At 39.5% G+C, this 14,229-nt stretch overlaps 1 non-coding gene across 1 annotated transcript; it reads left to right on the top strand.

Moving 5' to 3' along the window:
• Nucleotides 1-697: 697 nt before the first annotated feature.
• On the top strand, nucleotides 698-810 carry LOC118638046. The gene has a single exon (XR_004961014.1). It is a non-coding gene; the product is annotated as a small nucleolar RNA SNORA70 (small nucleolar RNA).
• The last annotated feature ends 13,419 nt before the right edge of the window (nucleotides 811-14,229 follow it).

Raw genomic sequence — 14,229 nt, 5'->3', positions numbered from 1 at the left:
TTAAAAGTAGTGACAATACCAAATGCTTGCAAAGATGAGGAGAAACTGAATCATTCATACATTCCAGGTGGGAATGGGAAGTTGTACAGCCACTCTGGAAAAAGTTTAATTCTTATAAAAGTAAACATACAGCCTGGTTGGTGTGGGTCAGTGGTTGAGCATCAACCCATGCTTCAAGAGATTGCCGGTTCAATTCCAAGTCAGGGCACATGCTCAGGTTGTGGGCCAAATCCCCAGTCGGGGGGCATGCAGGAGGTGAGCAATAGATGTTCTCTCTCATCGATGTTTCTATCTCTTTCTCCCTCTCCACCCCTGCCCCCACCCCTAAAAAGCAATAAAGAAACAAAAAAGTAAACATACATTTACCATATAACCCAGCATGAACATTTATGTCCCCTCAAGACCCTGTATACACTTGTTCACAGTAGCTTTATTTGTTACAGCCAAAAACTAGAAACAACTAAAATTTCTCTTTGTCAGTAAATAATTAAAAATACTGTGATAATCCATACTATGGAATATTATTCAGCAATCAAAAGGAATAAAATATTGATCCAAGTTGTTAACTTGGATAGATCTCAAGAGCATTGAGCTGAAGGGAAAAGCCAATATTAAAAGATCACATAATTTTATGAATATAACATTCTCAAAATGACAACATTATAGAGATTAGTGGTTGTTAAGAGTTAAGGGTGCCCCACGAACAATTAAGCAGAGCCCAGTGAGCAATGCCTGCAAATTGCAGCATCCTCAATACTGTACGCAGCCTGTTGTTTGCATGGGTTGCCCGAAGGGACCTTGGAGGCAGCTCTTTCCAGTGGACACTCATGTCTGACCTCATGCTGTTCCCAATCTGTAGGGACGCTTTGGAGAGCCCCAGGACACCATGACAGGGTTCCTATTGGCCAAGTCATCATGTCCATCATCACCAAGCTGCAAAACAGGGAGCACGTGAATGAGGTCCTACCCTGGGCCACCTTAAAGTTCTCTGGCCACTAGAAGATCTACATCTCCACAAAGTGGGGCTTTACTAAGTTTAATGTGGATGAATTTGAAGGCATGGTGGCTGAAAAGCAGCTTATTCCAGATGGCTGTGGGATCAAATACATCCCTAATCATGGCCTCCTGGACAGGTAGCGGGCCCTTCACTCATGAGAACCTCGGCGCTGCCCACTCCTTACTCACACCCACCAATCAAGCCTGTTTCCTGCCAAAACAACGACGACAACAACAACAAAAGAGTTAAAGATGGGAAGGGAGAGGCTGTGACTATAAAGGGGTAACAGTAGGGTAATCTTTGTGGTGATGGAATAGTTCTGTATCTTATTGAGGTGGTAGTTACAATAATACACACATGATAAAATCACATAGAACAATACGCACGTATTATACCAATGTTAAACCTCTGGGTTTGATATGGTACTATAATTAAGATGCAACTATTGGGGAAAACTGGGTTAAGGGCACATGAGATCTCTCTACTATGTCTGCAACTTCCTGTGACTTTTAAGTTATTTCAAAATAAAAGGTTTATTATTATTATTATTAGGAAAGCTACTTTTTGGGTACCTAAGATCTGCCAGAAACTTTCCTTGAACTTTAATAACAACCCTGAAAATTGTAGATATTCTCTCCATTTAACAGGTGAGACTCAAAAGTCTTCCATTTATTTTTTCTGAAGTCAAGATGCACCTCTTAGATCAAGAAAATATGGTAAATTGCCTGAGGCTCAGTTTCTGGTCAAGGACCGCAGCAGGGGGATTTAAACCTGATTGTCCAGTCCCAAGCCCCCATCCTTGCTACCACTCTAAACTGCCTCGTCTAAAGTATTTCTGTCTTGGAAATGTGTGCAAATAGAGCTTGATGTCAGAGGTGAGGGAAGTATCCATGCACTTAGTTATACTTTACTTGTTTTATTTATTCATTTAACGATAATTTGTTATATGCAAGTTATAGAATGATACAAAAATGAGAGTTATGTTGAACCAGAAATGATAGACATGATCCCTTTAAAACTGCTTATAATTGAGCAGAAGCAACAGCGAAGTAATAAAATGATTGTAATACGTCTTGGAAAATACTAAGATAAAACAGAGAGGCTTTCTGGAAGCACAGCCTGGAGACGCTTTTCATCTCTCCGGGTGCCGTGGAAGGCCAGCAGGTATTTTCAGTGTGCTTTAGTTGCTCAGAAATGTGGCATGGTAGAAGTCATGAACAAAGACAAAAAGATGTATAGAATAGATACATTGAAGTTTATCCATTTGTTTACCCCACAGCCTGTAGTTTAAAAAACACTAGTAATGAAAATGGCTTAGATAGTAAGAATAGGAGAAAATAAAGAAACTTGGTGAGATGGGATAGCAGCAGACAGAAAGTCATCGCACAGACTTCTGCAGCAGTTGCTAGAGGTGGGCTGCAGATTGGCTTTAAAATTCTTTGGGGCAGCCCTGGCCGGTTTGGCTCAGCGGTTGGAGCGTTGGCCTGTGGTACAGAGAGACCCGGGTTCGGTTCCCGCTAAGGGCACGTACCTCGGTTGCAGTTTGTCCCCGGCCCTGGTTGGTCGTGCGGGTGGCAGCCACTCGATGTGTCCCTTCACATCGATGTTTCTCTCTCTCTCTCTTCCTCTCTCTCCCTCCCGCTCTATCTGAACAAAAAATGGAAAAAATGTCCTCGGGTGAGGATTAAAAAAAAAAAAAAAAAAAATTCTTTGGGGCAAAGGCAGGAAGGAAATTTTACGTAAATAAGTCACAGTCCATAGGGTAGGAACAAACCGGATATCCAAGAGAACTAAAAGATTTCCCTGAGGATTCTTATAAAAAAGGGGTTCAGTGACAGTATGTAACATTTTCAGTACAGGTTTTTTGTTTTTTCTTAATCCTCACCTGAGGACATTTTTCCACTTTTTTGTTCAGATAGAGTGGGAGGGGGAGAGAGAGAGAGAGAAACATCGACATGAAAGGGACACATCGAGTGGTTGCCACCCGCACGACCCAACCAGGGCCGGGGACAAACTGCAACTGAGGCACGTGCCCTCAGCCAGAACCGAACCCGAGACTCTCTGAACTGCAGGCCGATGCTCTAACTGCTGAGCCAAACCGGCCAGGGCTCAGTACAGGTTTTAAAATGAGTTTAGTGAGATTGTTTTCTGCAGTGTGTCTGAAGTTGAGGTCTGTATTGGGGGTGGTGGATAGTTAGGCCAGACAGATCAGTAGGGCTGGGATCACAAATAGCATTCTTTCATCTTATTCTCAGTGTGATGAAACACCACAGGTTACAGGAGTTACCGCAAATTTTTGTTTTCAAAGAATTTTTAGCTGTATATGGGGGAGGCCCAAAGAGAAGAGAGTGGGAGGTATTGCTAAACATTCAGGACAGCGTGACGAAGGACTCAGCTAAGGAAATAAGTGCATTTGCAGTTTCCCTTTTTTAAAATTCTTCAAATTTTTTCTTATTTCCTGGATTTGATACTTCAAACTCTTTACCTGTAAATGTAACAAGTTAGCGTGGCTTACAAAATGCCAAAGGGAAAATTGAATTAGAATAATGGCTTTTATGGTGCTTCTGGGTATGTATTGAGTATAAATGTCATTATAGTATAGTTAAATATAATTCATAACCTTTAGGATATTTTTTATATAGTAACAAATTATAAAGGGTTTTTTTTTTTAAAGAAACTGTTGATTTTGATGAATTAGAACAAACTATCTCTATAGTTATTTGAAAAGGGCAAGAATAATGTTAGAACTAAGAATAAAATTAGATGAGGGATTTAACAATGTTAGATGCTTCTTAAAGACTGAGACTTTTTTCTTTTGTCTTTTTACATCTTCCAGAGGGTACTAAAACAGTGCCTTGATATAGTAGGGGCTCAATAAATGTTTGTTAACTACACGATGAGAGACAAATAGAATGGAAATGCATATTTGTGCCACTACTTTATCTCACAGATATTTCTTTATTGTACTGAACATACTGTATTTGTATTTTCTCAAGTAAACAATATATTCTCTGAGGACAGGTACCTAACCTACCTTTGTATCTTTGGAATTAGCATAGTTCCTGACATAATAATCATTGTTCAATGGAATCTATGTATATTTCCTTTAAAGGCATTTGAAGGTCTTCATGATAGAAAGGCCCTTTTCTTCCTCCCTCCATGGTTTGATAGGGGCTGGGAAGGAAGGCTGTGGTCCTCCACATTAGGCAGCAAATACTTGATTGATTTGGCATTTAACTTAGTGCAGTGAGTTATCGATGTGTTCAAAGGGCTTTTCTAAATAGTTTAGCATATTTTGATAATGATAAATAGAAATGTAATTATAAAGAAGTCCTAATTGATGATACTAATGACTAAAATTAAATAATTTTAAGACTGGTTTCTTTTCTGCAGATATAAATATTTGACATTTTTTTCTAATAACTTGGTCAAAAATTAATAGTAATTAAGTCCTTTTTCTGTACATTGTCTTTAAGCCTGTAGACGTTCATTTAGTAAATTTTTTCAGATAGGGAAAATATTCACATGGCACAAAATTCAGAAAGTGAAAAAAGATAAACAGTTAAGTCTCCTTGTCAGGGAAGCAAACCTACTTTCTGATTCCAGTCACCTAGTTGTTCTCAGAAGAGAGCAAAGGAAATATTTTGATATGATTATTTTCTTTCTGATTATAACAGATTGAAGATTTCAAACAGACAAATCATGGCGTGGAAGAAAATGTCAGGAAACTCTTGGATAGCAAGGAGGTTGTAAGCAGTCAAACAGACAATTTAGCCACAGTAAGCATCTTTGTAAATAATTGATTAAAATTGACCAATTAGCAGAGCAACTAGAAAAAGAGAAAAATATTGTGGTGATATTGCCAACAAGAACTTGAAGAAACAAAGGTATTAGATTTGCCACTGATAGGATTAAAAATTTGATGTGTAATTGACATATGGCATTATATTAGTTTTAGGTGTACAGCATGATTCAATATCTATATATATATATTGCGAAATGACCACAATAATTCTAGTTAACATCTGACTACTGATCAAGATTTTAATTCTACTTTCATAATTCTAACATCGTGGAATTATTAAATGCAATGGAAAAAGTGACATTCTTATTTATGTCATTTGAAAGTTTATTAGATTTGACTTTATTTTTTTTAGAGCAGTTTTAAATTCATAGCAAAATTAAGCAGAAGGTACGATTTCCCATATACTCCCCGCCCCAACACATGCACAGCCCCCCGATCATCAACATCTCACACCAGAATGGTACATTTGTTACAATTGCTGAACCTACGTTGACACACCATTGTTACCCAGAGTCCACAATTTACATTAAGTAGTAAGGTTCACTCTTGGTGGTGTCCATTCTGTGGATTTGGACAAATGTAAAATGACATTTATCCACCATTATTACTATCATACAGAGTAGTTTCACTGCCCTGAAAATCCTCTTGTACTTCACCTCATTTTGATTCTTGTTTAGGAAGGCCACCTAACCTCAAGAACTACAAAGATATTTTCTACAGTTTTCTTTTATTACTTTTTCATAATTAAAAAAAAAGTGTTAATTCTCTGGAATTTCTCTTTGCTCTACTATGAGTTAGGGTCGACTAGTCCTTTCTCTATTCACTGATTTGAAGTGCCACTTTAGTAGCTACTGAATTCACATATGTGTGTGGATAACAATTCTGGACTGTTTAGTTCCATTGATTAATTTGCTGTTTTCTGTGCCACTACCACATTACTTTAATTACTCTAGCTCTTGGACAGTTTGATAACCTTTATTTCTTATTTGAGTTTTAGTACTCTGTCATGAAATTTAGAAACTGAGAATTTGAACAGTATTATAAAATGAAGACAGTTTTGTTTCTCATTGCTGCCTGATGAGTTATAAGGAAGACTGAGTGGATTTGAAAGCTGAGAAGCAACCTACTGAATTTTAAAATAGTGTGAATGTGCTTATTTGACTTGGTTTTATTAGCCACCAAATTAGTAAACCGTGTCTGTAAAAGGTAGTTTCCCAAAGCTAGTTGTTGTTACATGTTATTTTTTAAACATACTTTTAATGTACTCTTGTTAGCATATGATAAAGCACTTAAGTAAATGATTAGGCTGAGAACATGAGTGTTATCAAAGACACTATTTGTTGCAGTAATTTGAAATGTAATAACCCAATTATTGAACTCTAGGATGGTTTTTGTTTATATGCAGAAATCTCACTCATTTAGAAAGAATAAGTAAGTCTAAATTAATAAAAAGTCTGAATAATGGTATATTTAAATACGTGAAGGGCATTACTTTAATGTAAGGACACAATCGTCTCTAACAATGCTGCCTTCAGGAGATCCTTAGGAGAACTACTTGAGAGAGTAGATAAGACTGATGTGATTTAACTTGTGAATTTTATTTATTTTGTCATGTCTGTTACTAAAGTATTTGAAGGACATTTAAAAGCAGCTTGAGGGATGCAAGATGGCTGCAGAGTAGCTAGATGCTGCTGCCTGCCACCGATGGACTAGATTTACCGCTGAACTACAGAGCAACCAACTTGGAAAACCAACTGAAGTGTAGCTGATCTGAAATATTGTATCTAAGGAGCACTGTAGTAGCCACGCAAAGACTGGTAAGAGGAGCAGAGACGGGGAAAGGGAAACCCCCCTTGAGCAGGTGCAGTGGCTGAGAGGCCAGAGGGAGAGCGCAGCTGCAAAGCTCCCTCAGCCAGAGCGTGAGGTCTCAACCCCACACAGGGCTCCCAAAACCAGAGCAACAGAGACAGGAAAAAGAGCCTGTGTAGGATCAGCCAGAGAGAATCAGGGGGATTCTGTCTGCCCGGGAGACTTGGGCCACACCTTTCAAGTGAAGGAGCACTCTTACTGTTAGCAGCCTCAGCCTGAGAAGTTTGCTCCGCACTCTGACTGCTGGAGAGGCTGCATGGCCCTTTTTGGGTCCAGTGAAGAGGTCTGTAGGCTGCACCCAGCAGTGATTTTGAGGGACCTCTATTTTCTGGAAAGGCATTGGACAGAGCCCCAGTCAGTGACTAAACTGGCTTGGGGAGAAAGGAAGAGTCTCTCCCACCTCAAGTGCACAGTCAGAGCCCCTTTCCCGACCTGTGGAGTCACCTGTCTGGCCCTGTTCTGCTGGGTTGGTGGTACAGGTCTGGGAGTTTTGGCCAGTACTGTGGGGTTTAAAGCCCAAGTGGAGCTGGGAATTTTGGCCCTGCTTTGGTGAGAGCAGCCACATGTAGAGATCAGAGTCCCACTCAGAGCTGATTGCTCCTTCTGCTAGGTTTGGTGGTGCAGAGACATGTGGTGCAGAGCTGGGAATTTTGAACTGTGTCTACTGGGGAGGCTTCTGTCAGGGAGACAAACAGGTGAGTGCTGAGCCCTGTGACTGTGTTGTGGGGAGGCAGATCTGAGTTTACTACCCGTTCCACCATGCAGCCCTAGGAAGGAGAAGTTGTGCCTGTTCCTACTCCTGCAGGCTGCAGGTACAACCCTTAACAGGAGACTATTTGGTTCAGCCTTGTGAAGTCTCAGATACCACTGCTGGATGCAGTTCTATGGGAAATGGGAAAGAGCAGCTCAGAGTGGGACATTCAAAATGTGAGACCCTTGAAGGCTATTTTCTAGGACTGGGAGGAAGTGCTTAGTCCCCTTCTGTGGGCTGGGCCAGCAACATCCTTTGGTCTATCCTCCTGAGCCCAGGGCAGCTGAACCTGCTCCTGCAGAGGAGACTGCAGGCTGTACCCAACCTGAACCTGCAGCAAACTCCGTTAGGGGGAACTAGAGTTGGAGACTGGCAGAGACTGAGGAGTTGGTTTTGAAGCAGGGACTAATTTCTTCTCATTGAGTGCCAGACTGTGTCATCCCCAAGCAGGGGGCCCACTATCCCTAGCTAGGCTAGCCTGGGTTAATCCTATAGGCTCTCTTCAGAAAGCTCTCCAGGAAGACCAGGCAACCTCAGGGGGGAGTATGGGAGTAGCGGAAAGGTGGAGGCAGACCTCAGGGAGCATCAGTCCTACCACAGATCTGCCCAGACCTCTAAATTGGAAGAAGCTGACCCATTTACACAGATTGATTCCTTCCCCCATACACACACAGTTCTAGTAGATGCAGACACAAACAGACAACAGAGTGGTGGCTACAGACAGATAGCCCAAGGCCATTTACACACAATATGTGAGAGTGACCTGCATCTGAAACCCACCCAAGAGGACCCAGAAACAACACAAGTGGTGGGCTTCAGACCATATCAGACTCAACCCAACTAGACACACAAATGGCACTCACAAAGGAGGATGTTAGCAGGCTCCAGACCCTGGGGGAACAACCATGCCTTGGGGGGTCAGTGCCTGCACAGTGTCTCTTACATGGTGATCAATGTTCACATCTTTAAGCACCCAGCCTGAAGGGTTAACAATTGTACTACTGAGCCCAACAAGACACCTTGAGACTGCACCTGCACAGCATTTTACACATCATGACCAGGGTTGTGTCTCATAGACAGCCTGATGGTCAGTCCCACCCACAAACAGGCCAGTAGCAATCAAGACCAAATTACAACAGGGGAGCCGAAATAACCTGCACAAGAGACATTCCTAGAGCACACAGCTCAGGAGATCAAAGAGACTGCAGTACTGAGTCCCAGAGGACACCTACTACAGAAGGCCACCCAAGCAACACTGGGAGTTTAGCAGGTCTGTTTTATACATAGAAACAAACACAGAGAGGCAGCCAAAGTGAGGAGACAAAGAGTCTGGCCCCAAGTGAAAGAACAGGAGGAATCTCCAGAAAAAGAGTTATACGAACTGGAGGTAAGCAATTTATCAGAAACAGAGTTCAAAGTAATGCTTATAAAGATGCTCAACAACATTAAAAAGAACATAAAACCATGAAAAATAATCAGTCAAAAATGAAGAATGTTGTATCTGAAATACAGAATACACTGGAAAATATGACCAGTAGGCTGGACAAAGCAGAGGTTCAAATAAGAAAATTAGAAGACAGGATAGAAAAAAATCAATCAGAGCAGCAAAAGAAAAAATAATTAAAAAGCAGGAGAAGCCCTGGCCATTGTGGCTTGGTTAGGCATTGTCCTGTACACTGAAAGGTTGCCAATTCTATTTCCAGTCAGAGTACATGCCTGGGTTTCAGGTTTGATTCTCAGTGGGTGACAAGTTGGAGGCAGCCAATCAATGTTGTGCTCTCACATCAGTGTTTCTCTCCCTTCCTCTATCTCTAAAAATCAATAAACTATTCTTTAAAGAAATAAAAGCAGGAGGATAATTGAAGGGAACTTTGAGACAATATGAAACATCTGAATCATAGGGGTACCAGCAGAAGAAAAAAGTGAGCAGGGAAAGAGAACCTATTTGAAGAAATAATGACAAAATATTTCTCTAGCCTGGTGAAGGAAAATGTCACACAAGTTCAGAAAGCACAGAGTGTCCCAATCAAGATTAACCCAAAGAAAACCACACCAAGACACATCATAATAAAAATGGCCAAGGTTAAAGACAAAGAGAAAATCTTAATGATAGCAATAGAGAAACAGTCATTTACCTACAAGGGAGTTCTCATAAGGCTTTGAGCTGATTTCTCAACAGAAAAACTTCAGGCCGGAAGGGATTGGCAATATTTAAAGTAGTGAAAAGCAAGAACCTGCAACCAAGACTACTCTATCCAGTAAGGCTATCATTTGAAATCAAAGGTGAAATAAAAAAACTTCACAGACAAAGGAGGACTAAAGGAGTTCATTACCACCAAACCAACATTGTAAGAAATGCTAAAGGAACTGCTTCTAAAAGAAGAAAGAGAGAGAGAGAAAGGCATTAAGAAAAAAATGGAAAAATATAAGTATTTATCAATAATAATCTTGAATGTAAATGGATGAAATCTCCAATAAAAAGATATAGGGTAGTCGAATGGATAAAAAACAACAACACATATGTATGCTATCTGCAAGAGACCCACCTCAGAACAAAATATACACACAGTTTGAAAGTGAAAGAATGGAAAAAAATATTCCATGTAAATGGAAAAAAACAAACAAACCTGGAGTAGCAATACCTATGTATGACAAAATAAACTTCAAAAGAAAGGCCATAGCAAGAGACAAAGAAGGTTACTACAAGATACTAAAAGAAAGGATTGATCAAACAAGAGGCTATAACCCTTATAAACATATATGCCCCCAATATAGGCACACCTAATATACAAATAAACTCTTGGTAGACTTTAAGGGGGAGATTGACAGCAATACAGTCATAGTAGGGGACTTTAACACCCCACTGTCATCAATGGATAGCTCTTCCAGACAAAAAAATCAGTAAGGAACAGCAACAGTAAATGACACACTAGATCAGATTGATTTAATTGGTATTTATAGAACATTTCACCTCAAAGCACCAGAATGTGCATTCTCAAGTGCACATGGAGCATTCTCAAAGACAGACCACATGTAATGAAACAAAGTAAGTCTTAAAAATTTCAAGAAGGCCCCGGACGGGTTGACTCAGCAGTTAGAGCATTGATCTGCGGTCCAGAGAGACCCAGGATCAGTTGCCGCTAAGGGCATGTACCTTGGTTGCAGTTTGTCCCCGGTCCTGGTTGGTCGTGCAGGTGGCAGCCACTTGATGTGTTCCTTTCACGTCGATGTTTCTCTCTCTCTCTCTCTCTCTCTCTCTCTCTCTCTCTCTCTCTCTCTCCCTCCCTCTCTCTCCCACTCTACCTGAACAAAAAATGTCCTTGGGTGAGGATAAAAAAAAAAAAAATTTTTAAGAATATAGAAATCATATCAAGCATTTTTGGGGGACACAGTGGCATGAAACTAGAAATCAACCACAATAAGAAAACTCAAAAATATTCAAATACATGGAGGCTAAATAGCATGTTATTAAACAATGAGTGGGTTACCAATGAAATCAAGGAAGAAATAAAAAATTACCTGGAAACAAATGTAAATGAACACACAATAACCGCAAATCTATGGGACACACCAAAAGCAGTCCTGAGAGGGAAGTTCATAGCTTTAGAGGCCTACCTCAAGAAGCAAGAAAAATCTAAAGTAAACAATATTACCCTCCACCTAAAAGAACTAGAAAAAAACAGCATGAAAAGTCCAGAGTAAGTAGAAGAAAAGAAATAATAAAGATCACAGCAGAAATAAATGACAAAGAAACTAAAAACAAAACACCCCAAAAGATCAATGAAACCAGAAGCTGATTTTTTGAAGGAATAAACAAGATTGATGAACATTTAACCAGACTCTTCAAGAAACAAAGAGAGAGGACCCAAATAAATAAAATCAGAAATGAATGAGGAGAGGTAATAATTGAAACAACTGACATCATAGAAATACAAATGATTATAAGAAAATATTATGAACAACTATATGCAAACAAATTGGAAAACCTGAGCAAAATGGATAAATTCCTAGAAACATACAATCATCCAAAACTGAATCAGGAAGAAACAGAAAACCTGAATAGACCAATAACAACTAATGAAATCCAAGCAATAATAATAATAAAAAAAACTACCAGCAAACAACAATCCTAGACTGAATGTCTTCACGGGTAAATTTTATAAAACATTCAAAGAAGAACTAACACCTATCCTCAAATTATTCCAAAAAATTCAAGAGGAGGGAAGACTTCCAAGCTCTTTTTATGACTCCAACATTATTCTAATACCCAAACCAGATAAAGACACAATGCCGAAATAAAATTATAGGCCAATATCCCAGTGAACATAGATGCTAAAATCCTCAATAGCCCTGGCTGGTTTGGCTCAGTGGTTAGAGTGTCGGCCTGTGGTCCTGAGAGACCCGGGTTCGGTTCCCGCTAAGGGCGTGTACCTCGGTTGCAGTTTGTCCTCGGCCCTGGTCGGTTGTGTGGGTGGCAGCCACTTGATGTGTTCCTTTCACATCAATGTTTTTCTCTCTCTCTCTCTCTGTTCCTCTCTCTCCCTTCCACTCTACCTGAACAAAAAATGGAAAAATGTCCTCGGGTGAGGATAAAAAAAAAAAATAAATAAATAAAATAAAATCCTCAATAAAATATGACAAATGGGATCCAGCAATGTATTAAAAGGATTATACACCATGATCAAGTGGTATTTATTCCAGGGATGCAGGGTTGGTACACTATTTGAAAATCAATAAGTGTACATCACATAAAAAAATGAAGATAAAAATCACATGATTATATCAATATATGCAGAAAAAAACATTTGATAAAATCCAGTACTCGTTTATGATAAAAAAAAAAAAAAAAAACTTTCAGCAAAGTGAAAATAGAAGGATCATACCTCAACATAATAGAGGTCATATATAACAAAGCTACCGCCAACATCATATAGGGAAAAACTAAAAGTGTTTCTATTATGATCAGGAACAAGACAGGGATGTTCATTTTCACCACTCTTATTTAACATAGTACTGGAAGTCTTAGCCACAGCAATCAGACAAGAAGAAAAAATAAAAGGCATCCAATTTGGAAAGGAGGAAGTAAAACTATCACTATTCACAGATGACATGATATTGTACATAGAAAACCCTACGGACTCCACCAAAAAACTACTAGATATAATAAATGAATTTGGCAAAGTAGCAGGATACAAAATCAACATCCAGAAATCGTTGGCATTTTATATACCAATAATGAACACAGAAATAGAAACTGAAAAATAATCCCATTTATCATTGTAAGATACCTAGGAAAAAACTTAACCAAGGAGGTGAAAGATATGTTCTCAGAAAACTACAGGACATTGAAGAAAAAAATAGAGGAAAATATATAAAAAGTGGAAGCATATACCATGTTCATGGATTAGAAGAATCAACATCATTAAAATGTCCATACTACCCAAAGCAATCTATAGATTCAATGCAATCCCTGTTAAAATACTAACAATATATTTTACAGATCTAGAACAAAAACTTAGAAAGTTTATATGGAACCAAAAAAAGACCCCGAATAGCCACAGCTATCTTGAGAAAGAATAACAAAGTTGGAGGGATCACAATTCCAGATTTCAGGTTATACTACAAAGCTGTTGTAATCAAAACAACCTGGTCCTGGCACAAAAACAGGCATGTAGATTAATGGACAGAACAGAGAACCCAGAAATTGACCCAAGACATTATGCTCAACTAGTATTTGACAAAGGAAGCAAGAGCATGCAAGGAGTAAAGACAGTCTCTTCAATAAATAGTGCTGGAAAAATTGGACAGCTATATGCAAAAAAATGAAGCTAGACCATCAACTTATACCACACACAAAAATAAACTCAAAATAGATAAAACACTTAAATGTTACTCATGAAACCATAAAAATCCTAGAAAAAAACGTAGGCATCAAAATATCAGACATCATACGTAGTAGAATTTTCTCCAATTTATTGCCTAAGGGAAGAGAAACAAATGAAAAATAAGTGGGACTACATCAAACCAAAAACTTCTGCACAGCAAAAGAAACCAACATCAAAATAATAAGGGAACCCACTGTATGAGAGAACATATTTGCCAATGATACATTAGATGAGAGGTTAATTTCCAAAATATATAGGGTACTCTTACAACTCAACAAAAGGAAGACAATCCAATTTAAAAATGGGCAGAAAGCCCAGCCAGTGTGGCTCAGTGGATTGAGCATCATCCCATGGACTGAGAGGCCCCAGTTTGATTCCTGGTCAGGGCACATGCCTGGGTTGCAGGTTGGATCCCCAGTAGGGGGCGTGCAGGAGGCAGCAGTCAATGTTTCTCTCTCATATCGATGTTTCTATCTCTCTAAAAAATCAATAAAAACATATTTTAAAAAAATGGGCGCCCTGGCCGGTTTGGCTCAGCGGTTAGAGCGTCGGCCTGCGGTCTAGAGAGACCCGGGTTCGGTTCCCGCTAAGGGCACGTACCTCGGTTGCAGTTTGTCCCCGGCCCTGGTTGGTCGTGCGGGTGGCAGCCACTCGATATGTCCCTTTCACGTCGATGTTTCTCTCTCTCTTCCTCTCTCTCCCTCCCTCTCTATCTGTACAAAAAATGGAAAAATGTCCTCGGGTGAGGATAAAAAAAAAAAAAAAAAAAAAAAAAAAAAAAGGGCAAAGGACTTGAAGAGACACTTCTCCAAACAGGACATACAAATGGCCAAGAGACCTATGAAAAAATGCTCAATGTCACTAATCATCAGAGTGATGCAATTTAAAATGACTATGAGGTATCATCTCACAACTGCCAGAA

The sequence above is a fragment of the Molossus molossus genome, unplaced genomic scaffold (genome assembly GCF_014108415.1).
Source record: "Molossus molossus isolate mMolMol1 unplaced genomic scaffold, mMolMol1.p scaffold_m16_p_20, whole genome shotgun sequence".
Lineage (NCBI taxonomy): Eukaryota > Metazoa > Chordata > Mammalia > Chiroptera > Molossidae > Molossus > Molossus molossus.
Note: the sequence above shows the minus strand (reverse complement) of the source record. Positions and strands in the feature narration are given on the sequence as shown.